The sequence below is a fragment of the Lipotes vexillifer genome, unplaced genomic scaffold (assembly GCF_000442215.2).
Source record: "Lipotes vexillifer unplaced genomic scaffold, Lipotes_vexillifer_v1.1 scaffold439, whole genome shotgun sequence".
Lineage (NCBI taxonomy): Eukaryota > Metazoa > Chordata > Mammalia > Artiodactyla > Lipotidae > Lipotes > Lipotes vexillifer.
Genome location: NW_006798732.1, coordinates 2181731 through 2194404, shown reverse-complemented (window position 1 = coordinate 2194404; position 12674 = coordinate 2181731).

Below are 12674 nucleotides of genomic sequence, written 5' to 3'. Positions count from 1 at the left end.
AATTTTGGTATGAATTTGTCAAAACAACATTCACTTCCCCCAAGTTGTGAATGTGATTGGAACTGCATTACATCTGTGCATTTATTTGGAAGCACTGTCCACCTATGCAATATTAAGTTATCCCACCTAGGAAATTAAATGGCTTTCAATTTACTCAAATTGTTTTACATCCTTCTGTAAATCCTTAAGATGTTCTCAATACAGGTCTTGGTACTTCTTTTAAACTTATTCTTAGGTACTAAATAAACAGGATATTCTATAAGGATCTGACTGTGATTATCAACCTCAATCAGGATAAAAACCTCTAAGACAGATGTAAGCCTATGATTGTGAATTTTCTTCTGTACAATATTTTTATCTTGCCTCATCTTAAAAAACAGAAGGTACTCAAAGTTTACATGCATGAAGAATTAAAGATATTTTGTATTGGTTAACATAGATGATAAACTTATCTGATCCATTAAATTTGTCTCTCTACGCAAGACAAAGTATTTGAGTCAAAAGTAGACTCTATTCCTCTTCCTGGATCTTGGAAGGAGAAAAGCCAGTAAGAAATAAATTCCCTGATTCTAATATATTGAATCTCAGTCATGTGCATCAGAATCACTTGGAGGCTTATTAAAACAGAATCTGCCTTCTAACAAGTTCCCAGTGGTGCTGATGCTTTAGCCCAATGATTGTGCTTTGAGAACCACTGTTCTAATGCAGTAACCTTGGGAGACAAAGTCCAGTAGCTAGGCTGAGATGGATATATCCAACAGGTGATGGTAGACAGCACAAGTCGGATCTCTGATCACAGTAAGAATTTGTATGTTTGGCATTATATTCCTTTAAAGCTACGATTTTTTCCTCTGCGTTTAAGTTTTATTCATATCTCATGTATTTTCATATAAACTGTTCTAGTTTTTCAATTTGTGTAAAATTTGTAATCGCAGCTATGATTTAATAATTGTGTAGTAGATTGTTTGGAAAGTTAGTAAGTTGAGTTTTTAAAAAAATTTGTTTGTTCATTTATTCACCAAATGTTTACTGAGCATCAACTATGAGCTATATGCTTGGGATACATCAGTAAGCAACAGAGACAAAGACTCCAAAGGTTACATTAGTGGGCAGGAGGTAGGCAATAAACAATAAACATAGTAAGTAAATTATATAGCATGCTAGGGCATGGTAGATGTTACAGGTAAAAAAAAATAAGAGCAGAGAAAGACGAATCATAAGGGCAGGTAGGGGGCTGCAATTTCAAATATGTTGATCAAATTAGGCCTCTTTGAGAAGGCGAAATTAGAGCAAGAACTTAAAGGAGGCAAAGGAGTTACCCAAGTGCACATACAGCAGAAGAATGCAAGCAGCTTGTGCAAAAGCCCTTACGCAGTAGGACTCCAGAGTACTTGAAGACTAAGGAGGCCACTGGAGCAGGTAAGGGCAGAGAACTGGGGATGAGGTCAGAGAGGCAAGAGGGGCCAGTTTATGTAGGGCCTTTGGAGGCCATTGTTATGACTTTAGGTTTCAGTATTCATGAAATGAGGAACTATTGAAGAATTCTGAGCAGATGAGTGACAGTAAGATTTATATTTTTAAAGCATCACTGGCTGTTATATGATGCACAAACTATGCAGAGCAAGGGTAGAAACAGAGAGATCATGGAGTAGGCAGCTGAGCAGTGACCCAGCAAGGGATGCCAGCAGCTTGGATCAGGGTGGTGGCAGTGGAGGAACAGAGAAGGAATTAGACTCTGGTTCTAGTCCAAAGGCAAAGCCAACAGAATTTCTTGATGGAATGGATGTGTGGTGTAAAACAGGGAAATCAAGAATGACTCTAAAGTTTTTAACCTCAAAAACATGAAGGATAGAATTTAGCATCAGTGAAACAAGGATGACTACTAAATAGGTTTAGGGTTGAAGATCAGGAATTTGGTTCTGGATGTTAAGTTTAAATGTTCATTTGACTTGCAAATGGAGATGTTGAGTAGGCAGTTAGATATAGGAAACTGGATTTCAGAAGTCAAGGCTAGTTTTAAATTTGGGAGTTGCCAGCAAATAGGTGGTTTTGAAAGCCATGAAACGAGATGTACAGATGGAGAATGGACTGAGTCCTCAGTCCCTCTAATGTGAGACCAGGGAGAAGCACCAGACCAGTAAAGGAGACACCAGCACTGTAGGGAGAAAACAGAGCATGGTGTTCTGGGAATCAAGTGAAGAAAGTGTATCAAGCAGGAAGGAGTGAACCGCTGTGTCAGATGTTGCTGTTAGGTCAACTAATATTAGGATTGAAGATTAACCATTGGAATTAGCATATGGAGGGTATTAGTGACCTTGACAGGAGCAGTTTTGGTGATAGTGAAAGCCTAGTTGGGAATAGATCCGAGTGAGAATTAGAAGGGAGAAATGTGAGACAAGTTACAGACTGTTATTGCAAGAAGCTGTGTTGCAAAGGGGAGCAAAGAAATGGGACAGTAACGAGGGAGGGAAGGGAGATCAAGTTTTGTACTTTTTTTAAACGAGAGGAATAAGAGAATGCTTGAACGATGGTGGAAATAATCTAGTATGGAGGCAAAAACTTGTTAATGTAAGAGAGAAAAGGGAGAATTGTTGAATCAAGATCATTGGGTAGGTGAGGGAGGATGGGATTTAGTATAGGAATCAGAAAACTTTTTCTGTGAAGAGCTAGATAGTAAATAATTTAGGGCCACTCATGGTCTCTGTTGTATAGTCTTTTTTCCCCCCAACCATTAAAAAATGTAAAAACCATTCTTGGTTCATGGGCCGTATAAAAACAAAGACCAGTGTTTGGCCTACAGGCTGCAGTTTGCTGATCCCTGATCTAGTACACAAGCAGAGATGCTGATTTTAGATAAGAACATGGAGAACATGGATGGTTTTCTTACGGTAATGGGCTGGAAAGCAGAGTACATGAGTGCAAATGCTGATAGGCAGATAGATATAGTGGCAGGAGCTCTCTTCTGATTGTTTGAGTTTTCTCCAGGAAGTATGAAAAGTTATCACTGAGGGTAAGACTGGGAGTAGAAACTAGTAAATATTTGAAGAACTGTATCAAATAGTTGTGTAAGAAAAGGGGAGAGTGATTGCCTGGCAGCATTTTGAGATCAGTTGAGGTTTGTGTTCATAAATTTAAAGTGAGACCTCTTACCATACTTTCATTTTTCTTCCAGTCATGTTCAGTTACCTGGGAGCCAGGTATGAGTTATGGTTTTGTCAGGAGAGTATGAGGAATCAAGAGAAGAAATCAAGGGAATATCTAAGGGAGTGATCAATGATTGACTATGCAATTTAAACAGGCTAAAGAGGGAACTAAGGGTAAGGGGCAGTGAAACAGTGATAGAATCAATAACTGGAATTGTCAGTGACTTTGAAGAATTGTCGAGAACCAGATATCTAGAGGGGTGAGCTGGAAAACAGAGAAGGGGATGCATGAAATGGAGAACATGGAGGGCTTGTAGTTACTGGTATAAGAAGCTCCAACTAGAGAATGATCAAGGGAATGACCTAGGCAGAGTGAAAAGGAGAGGTGTTCAAGCAGATGGGAGCCAAGGTATTACAGCATTGATATGCATACTAAAATCACCAACAAGGAAGGCAGGAGTGTTGGAGATACTGACAATGAACCAGAAGTTAAAAATCAAGAAATAGGGGACTTCCCTTGCGGTCCAGTGGTTAAGACTTTGCCTTCCAGTGCAGGGGGTGAGGGTTCGATCCCTGGTCAGGGAACTAAGATCCCACATGCCTTGTGGCCAAAAAAACAAAACCAAAACATAAAACAGAAGCAATATTGTAACAAATTCAATAAAGGCTTAAAAGAAACCAAGGTCCATGTCAAAAAAAAAAAAAAATCTAAAAAAAAAAAAAATCAAGAAATAAAGGTAAACTTTGTTGACTTCAAGTTTTACTGCACTGAGATCCTAAGAGTAGCTTTTAAGATTACTAGCTTTTGAAATTCAGTAAGGATTTCTATGTGGCCAAATTTGATTAATATTTGTAAATGCTCCATGGGCATAAGACAATATGAATTCCCTACTTGGAAGATACAAAATTATAATTATTTTTCATTAGGTTGTTCTCACTAGACATGGAGTGGTCAATTAGGAAGCCACTGTATAAACAAAAGATAGTGGTTTGGATGAGGCTGGTGGTAGTAGAGATAAAAGGAACTGGATAGAGTGAGAGACATTTAGGCAATCAAATCAATAGGACCTAATGATGAACTGGCTACAGCGTGTAAAGGAGAGAAATGACAAGGATGACTTTTAGGTTTCTATAAAAAGGTAGATGATGGTCCAGCAGTATTAAGAACATAGACTTCAAGAAGTCAGGATGGGACTTCCCTGGTGGCGCAGTGGTTAAGAATCCACCTGCCAATGCAGGGGACACGGGTTCAATCCCTGGTCCTGGAAGATCCCACATGCCGCAGAGCAACTAAGCTCGTGCGCCACAACTACTGAGCCTATGCTCTAGAGCCTGCGAGCCACAATTAGAGCCCGCGTGCCACAACTACTGAAGCCCGAGTGCCTAGAGCCCGAGCTCCACGACGAGAAGCCACCGCAGTGAGAAGACCGTGCACAACGAAAAGTAGCCCCCGCTTGCCACACTAGAGAAAGGCCGCATGCAGCAGTGAAGACCCAACACAGCAAAAAAAAAAAAATTAGTTAATTAAAAAAAAAAGAGAGAAGTCAGGATGCCTTTGCTCAAAGTTAGCTTTACTTGCATGGTGTGTTATATCCACAAGTTATTTGACCTCTCAATTTTCTCTGTGCGAAAAGCAGATAATATATGAGGTTCTTATGAGGACTGAATGAACTGATGGATGTAAAGCACTTATTTCAGCCCTAACACGAGGTGAACCCTCAATGAGTGTGAGCTATTTTTAACCTTTACTGCTAGGGAACATTCAAAGATGACCCAGTTTGAAAGGCCAGGGAACGATCTCAGTTTTGTACATTTCAAAGATGCATCTGAAGCTTTCATGTGGCGGTGTTAGGTAAGTAAGTAGTTGGATATTCAGGCCTGGAACTTAGAAAAAAGATCTGAGCTAGAGATACAAATTAGTGAGCCATCTGTGTATAGGTGGTAACTATACACAGAGGCCATGGGAGTAGACAGAGTGCTTGGAAAGAAAATAGAGAGGGGAGGCACCGATTCTTTGCTTTTTTCTTGTAAATTGAGGTAAAATTTACAACACAAAATTCACCATTGTAATGTACAATCCAGTAACTTCCAGTACATTCACATCTGAAACCATCAGCACTGTCTAAATTTGGACATTTCATCACTCAACAAAGAAACTCCATATCAAGCAGTAACTCCCCAATCCTATGTCTCCCTAGTCCCTGGTGACTACTCATCTATCTCTATGGATTTGCTTATTCTAGACATTTCACACCAATGGAATCAGAATCTTGTGTTTTTTTTGTGTGTGAAGCCAGAGGCTTCTTTCACTTGGCAGGTTTTTCAAGGTTGATCCATGTTGTACCCTGTATCAGTACATCACTCCTATTTATGGCTGAATAATATTCCATTGTGTGTATATACCACAATTTATCCATTCATATGTTGTGGACACTTTGGATGTTTCCACTTTTGGTCATTATTTGGCTACATTCAGGTACAAGCTTTCGTTTGAATACCTGTTTTCATTTCTCTGGAGTATATATTTGCAAGTAGAAACTGCTGAGTCATAAAGTAATCCTATGCTTAAACTTCTGAAGAACCACCAAACAAGTTTTCCATGGTGGCTGCACCATTTTACTTTCCCACTAGCAATTTATGAGGGTTCCAATTTCTCCACATCCTTGTCAACACTGGTTTGATTTTTAATTATAGTCATTCTAGTGGGTGTGATGTGGTATCTCATTGTGTGTTTTTTTAAAATTAATTAATTAATTTAGGGCTGTGTTGGGTCTTTGTTTCTGTGCGAGGGCTTTCTCTAGTTGTGGCGAGCGGGGACCACTCTTCATCGCGGTGCGCGGGCCTCTCACTATCGCTGCCTCTCTTGTTGCGGAGCACAGGCTCCAGACGCGCAGGCCCAGTAGTTGTGGCTCATGGGCCTAGTTGCTCCGCGGCATGTGGGATCTTCCCAGACCAGGGCTCAAACCCGTGTCCCCTGCATTAGCAGGCAGATTCTCAACCACTGCGCCACCAGGGAAGCCCTCATTGTGGTTTTGATTTGTATTAATGTTTCCTTAATGGCATGATATTGAGCATCTTTTCATATACTGTTGGCCATTAAAATATCTTCCTTGGAGAAATGTCTATTCAAGTGCTTTGACCATTTTAAAGTTGGGTTGTTTTTTATTGATGACTTTATGAGAGTTATTTATATATTTAAGACAATAGACTCTCATCATGTATATGACTTGCATATATTTCTCCCACTCAGTGGGCTTTTTCTTGATAGTGTCATTTGATGCACAGAAGTTTTAAATTTTGATGAAATCTATTTATCTACTTTTCATTTTGTTACTCGTGCTTCTGATGTCATATCTAAGAATAACATTGCCAAATCCAAAGTCATGTAGATTTACCCCCAATATTTTAAGACTTGTATAGTTCCCCTCTTACACTTTTTTTTTTTTTTTTTTTGCGGTACCTGGGCCTCTCACTGCCGTGGCCTCTCCCGTTGTGGAGCACAGGCTCCGGACGCGCAGGCTCAGCGGCCATGGCTCACGGGCCCAGCCGCTCTGCGGCATGTGTGATCCTCCCGGACTGGGGCACAAACCCGCGTCCCCTGCATCGGCAGGTGGACTCTCAACCACTGTGCCACCAGGGAAGCCCCCCTCTTACATTTTGAGTTAATGTTTTTATATGGTGTGCGGTAAGGGTTCAAACGAATTAATTTGCATGTGGATATACAATTTTCTTAGCAGCATTTACTGAAAATACTAGTCTTCCACCAGTGATGTTTTGACATCTTTGTCAAATATCAATTTAACACACATATATGGGTTTATTTCTGGGCTCTCAATTCTATTATACTGACTTATCAATCTAACCTTCTGCCAATACCACACTGTGCTGATGATTGTAGCTTTGTAGTAAGCTTTGAAATCAGAAAGTATGAATCCTCCAACTTTCTTCTTTTTGAAGATTGTTTTGGGGTCCCTTGTAACTCTATACAAATTTTAGGATCAACTTGTCAATTTCTGCAAAAAAACATAGTTGGAATTTTGATAGGGATTGCAATGAATCTATAGATCAGTTTGGCATCCAAACAATATTAAGTCTTCCAAAATATGAACAGGGAATGTCTTTCCATTAATTAGGTCTTTAGTGTTTTGTAAATAGTTTTCAATGTTTTGTAGCTTTCTTTCAACAATGTTTTGTAGTTTTCAATGTAGTTCATGTCTCATTTAAACTTATTTCATAGTATTTTATTCGATGCTATTGTAAATGGAATTGTGTTATTTTCTGGAATGTTCATTGCAAGTGTATAGAAAGAAAACTGGTTTTTGTTGATCCTGTACCTTGTGACTTTGCTAAATTTATTAGCACTAATAATTTTGTGGATTCCAGTCGGTCATGGTATGTAATCATTTAAACATACTGCTGAGTTACTTTTGTTGAGGAGTTTTGTATTTATATTCATTAGAGACACTTTGTATCTATATTCATTAGGGACTATGTTGGTAGTTTTATTTTCTTGTGATGTCTTCGTCTGGCTTTGTTATCAGGGTAATGCTGGCCTAGAGGAAGAGCTTCTCTCTTCCTCTATTTTTTCTAAGAGTTTGAGGACTGGTGGTGTTTTTTCAAATGTGTGATAGAAGTCACCAGTGAAGCCATATGATTCTGGCCTTTTCTTTGTTGGAAGTTTTTTGATTACTCATTCAATATTCTTACTTGTAATGCTATTAAGTCTATTCTATTTCTTCTTGAGTCAGTTTTGGTACTTTGTTTCTGGGAATCTGTACACTTCATCTAGGTCATCAAATTGGTTGGCATATGAATGTTAATAGTATTTTCTTATAATTTTATTTCTATATGGTTGGTAATAATATTCCCATTTTTTCCTAATTTTAGTAATTTGGATCTTTTTTTCTTGGTCATTCTATTTAAAGGTTTGTTAATTTTATTGATCTTTTCAAAGAACTAACTTCTAGTTTCGATTGTACTGTTTTCTGTTGTCTGTATCATTTATCTCTCCTCTAACCTTCATTGTTTCCTTCCTTCTGCTATCGCTGGATTTACTTTTCTCTTCTTGTTCTAGCTCCTTAAAGTGGAAGGCTGGAAAGCATATGTGAAGGAAATGGCCTTAGAGATGAGGCTTAACTCCTGTTTTGAAACAGTGACCTTTGGACAATGCAGTAGCATCCTAACTAGTTTCTCTGCATACTTCCTTGTCATAAAGACTATTCTCAACACAGTAGCCAGTGTCACTTCTCTGCTCAACTCCCCAATGGCTTCTCATCTGTCTCAGAATAAAAGCCAGCTTTCTTATAATGGCTTATTTGATCCTTCATCACCTACTCCCCCATCCCTTCCTTTAAACTATTTCACCTCATTTCCTCATACTTTCCCCCTCGGTCAATACGTTTCACCTACACAGCTTTCCTTATTGCTCTCGGACACACCAGACACACTCCCGCCTCAGGACATTTGCTCTCACCGTTCCCTTTTCCAGGAACACTCCTCTCTCTCATCACCTTTGTCTTTGCTGAAGTGTGACCTCCATGAGCACTCTGTTTACGATACTATTCCTGACCTGGTTCTCCTTGTCATTCTCCATAGCACTTACGATTTTCCAAATTACCATATCACTTATTTATGTTTGCTTTTTCCCACTCGAATACAAGCCCCAGGAGAGTAGAGACTTTTGTCTGTATTGTTCATTGATGTATTCCCAGCACTAGTGGGTTCTCAGTAAATTGCTGAACAAGTAGAAGGAAGGATAAGTTGCGTGTAGGTAAATTTGGCTATTTTGAGGCAGGAAGAAATTTCCATTTGGGGGCTTCGGTTTAGGAGGAAGGAGGTGCTATCTTCTGAAAGTGAAGGGGAGGCAGCACAGTGAGAGGAGAGTGGGAGTCAGAGAAACTCTTTGGAGTAGACGAGGGGGTCGAAGAGAGGAATGTCTAAGACTGCCTGGCTGTACTGAGGGTCCGTCTATTTGGTGATCATGGGATTTTAGAGGAATCAGTCTATTCAGAAGTTCACTCCACAGCCTTCAGCAGCATGCAACTGCTTTCAGGTACTGAGAAAGTGAGTAGTTGGGTTAATCGAGGCTGAAGTTTTCCCAGAGGCAAAGGGTTTAGGGTATAGTTCTCAATCTTGGCTGCACTTTGTTATCTATCACTGGGAGAAACCTTAAAAAACCAAAAACGGGCAAGTTGTAAATCCAGAACTTAGCTCAGCTGTGAATACATGAGTCAACAAGGATCCTGCGGGGGTGGGGGGGGCGGTGTGGGGAGGGTGGGAATCCCAGGACCTGCTGATTCCATTATTTACACTATTACCCCAGCTTAGAAGGATATACCATATACTGATATGGTGCTGTCCTGGAAGTGTTTACTCCCCTTTTCTAAATCATAATTTTTGTTGCATTTTTGGTATTTTTCAACATAGTTGAATGAAAGCCTCACATCACAAACCTGAGAACACAAAGGGTCTCCTTTTAGTTATGTACTGCACTTAGTTAAAACATAAACTCCACAGGAGCAGAGACCAAGTGAATTTGCTTAATACTAAGTTCCCAAGACGTCATACACAGAAACTCAGTAACACTTTTTTTTGAATGAATGAACAGCAGTGGAGTTATGTATGTGCCACATGCTGCTAAATTATTTACGGAAGTTCATTAACTTTTTACAAACAGCCCTATACCCTATCAAGTCAATTTTAGGGATAAGGAAGCATAACCTCTGAGACTCTGGCAATTTGCCCAAGGTTAACACTGCTCGTCAGTCAATAATGTAGCCAGAGCTCCACATTATGTCACTCTAATTCCAAAACCCATGCTTTTAAACACTAAACTGTGCCAAGTTGAGAGAAGGGCAAGGACAGAGAAAAAAGATAGGAAAAGCGCTTGGTAAAAATTTCAGAGAATGTATTCTTATTTTGTGACCCTTTAAAAATTTTAGCAAACTTTTTAAAGTCTCTTTTACAACTAGAGGCCTGATGACGTGACTTTCTGATTCTTCCTCCACCAATAGGGTCACACTAAAATCAGGGTCACCTATGGCCTTTTGGCTGATAGATCTCCCCCATAATGGTTGATATGTGTTAATTTATTGGCTGAAATATGGATCTTGCTGCTCATTCACAAATTTGAGATCTCTCATTCAACAGAAATGCAAGTAGTCTGCATAAGATTTGCTACATATGCAAATTTACATAAATTTTCAAATGTTACCTTTTAAAATATGAGTATTAGGAATAATCCAGCTTTAATCCCATTTAATTTGTGACAGCAGGACTCAATTTATAATTCTATGCTTTAAGAAAGCAAGCAGAGTTCGTGCCCCGTTTCGGGAAGATCCCACATGCCGCGGAGCGGCTGGGCCCGTGAGCCATGGCCACTGAGCCTGCGCGTCCGGAGCCTGTGCTCCGCAAATGGGAGAGGCCACAACAGTGAGAGGCCCGCATAACGCAAGGAAAAAAAAAAAAAAAAAAAAAAAGAAAGCAAGCAGAAATAAACCCACGTTATCTTTTTTCTTCGTGAGAATTATAGTATTTTGCTATTTCTTTGTATATATTTTTGTAGGTAAATATTCTTTCACTCACCAAATATCTATCTGATTATGTCACACAGAACCTTCATTCTAGTGGGAGACAACCAATAAACAAAATACACAACATTACATGGCGCAAGTGGTACAGGAAAAACAGAGCAAGGTAGGGGAAGAAAGAGATGGTGGTGGGGTGCTGTTTACATAGTTCTCAGAGTTCAGACCTTTCTGATGAGAGATTTGAGCAGAGACCTGAAGAAGTGACAGTGTGAGCCAAGTGGGTACCAAGGGGAAGAGCATTCAGGCAGGAGGATACTAGTGCAGAGGCCCTGAGACAGAGACGTGCTTGGTATAGTGGAGGGAAGTGGAGGATGGAGTGGTGGGAAAAGACTGAGCACGCAGAAATGTCATATACTGGATGTGAAACCAGAGGTAATGTGGGCGGGAGCGGTTTACGCAGGGCCCTGCAGACCATGGTAAGAATGGAAGACCACGGCTTTTGTTCTGAGTGAGACGGGAAGCCATCAGTGGGCTTTAAGATAGGAATGGTGTTGACTTTCAAAGGGCTCACCCTGACAGCTGCCGTGAGTGAGTAGATGACGTGGAAGCAAGTGTAGAAGTGGGAGATCGGCTCGGTGGCCTTTGCTACTGTCTAGGTGTAAGAAGACGGCAGTTTGGATCAGAGTGGCTGTGATGGAGGTGGTGTGCTGAGATCAGACTCTGGGTATATTTTTAAGATAGTGCTGGTGGGATCTGCTGATGCAGTGGATGTGAGGTGTGAAAGAATCAAGGATGACTCCAAAGTTTTTAGTCTGGAAGAATGGAGTTGCCATTTCATGAAATAGGGAACACTAAATCACAGTTCTTTGGGGGTGTGGGAGGGGGGTTAACAGTCTGGTTTAGACTATATTAGATCTACCATGCCTATTAGACATTCAAGCAGTGCTGTAAAGTAGGCAGTTAAGTGTGAGTCTAGTGTTTAGGGGAAAGGTGTGGGCTGGAGATTCAAACGTGGGTTTCATTTGGCCAGAGATCTGGATGGGGCTGCTGAGGGAGAAAGAACAAAGAAGAGAAGCAGTCCAAGTTGTGAGATCTGAATCCTGGGCTACTCCAGCATTTAGAGGATGGAAAAAGAGGGGAACCAGCAAGGGGATTAAGTAACAGGCATTTAGGAAGCAAGAGAGAAATACAGAATGGAATTCTGGCAGGCAAGCAAAGGGGCTTCAGGAGGACGAGAGTAAGTCATCAGCTGTGTCAAATGCTGCTGACAGGTGGAGTGAGATGAAGACTGAGAAACGAAAGTGGGATTTGAGAGCGTGGAGGCTCCCAGGACCTGGAGCCTTAATTTCAGTGGAGTCTGGGGGTCAAGTCTGACTTGTGGGTTCGAGAGAGAGTAGCAGATGCGCAAATGAAGTTCTTCTGTATAGGAGACCAGATCAGAGCAATGGGGTAGTATCTGGAGGGAGATATGATCAAGATTTTAGCTATTAAAATCTTTACAAGTTGACAAAAACAATCAAGTTGAAAGGGGAAAATCTGCTAAGGAAAGAGGACAATTCCAAGAGTAAAATGGAAAGAGGACAATTCCAAGAGTAAAATGGAACTCAATGCAAAAGTGGCAATTTGGGTCTTGGACAGGAATTTGGACCATCCATCCAGTTATGGAGGCTAGCAGTGTATTCAGATGGAGGAAGGCTGGTAGATGCAAGGTGGGCATGGGCCAAAGCTGTTACAGATTTCTGATTCCGTCTATCATCTCAAGAAGCAACACAGCAAGGACTGGGGATGTACTGTCAGGTTTAGAAGAGGTGAAACAGCTGTTGAAGAGGGCAGGGTAGACAGATCAGGGAAGTTAGTGGGAGGGGGGTGAGGAACCCAGGGAGCTCTTTTCAGAGTTAGTAAGGTGTTATGTTTTCCTCACGCATGCAGTGAATTGAGCAGGGCTGTGGGTTAGATATATAAAGTGGAGGGAGAAGGCAAGGATGGAAGGTATTTCCAAAGG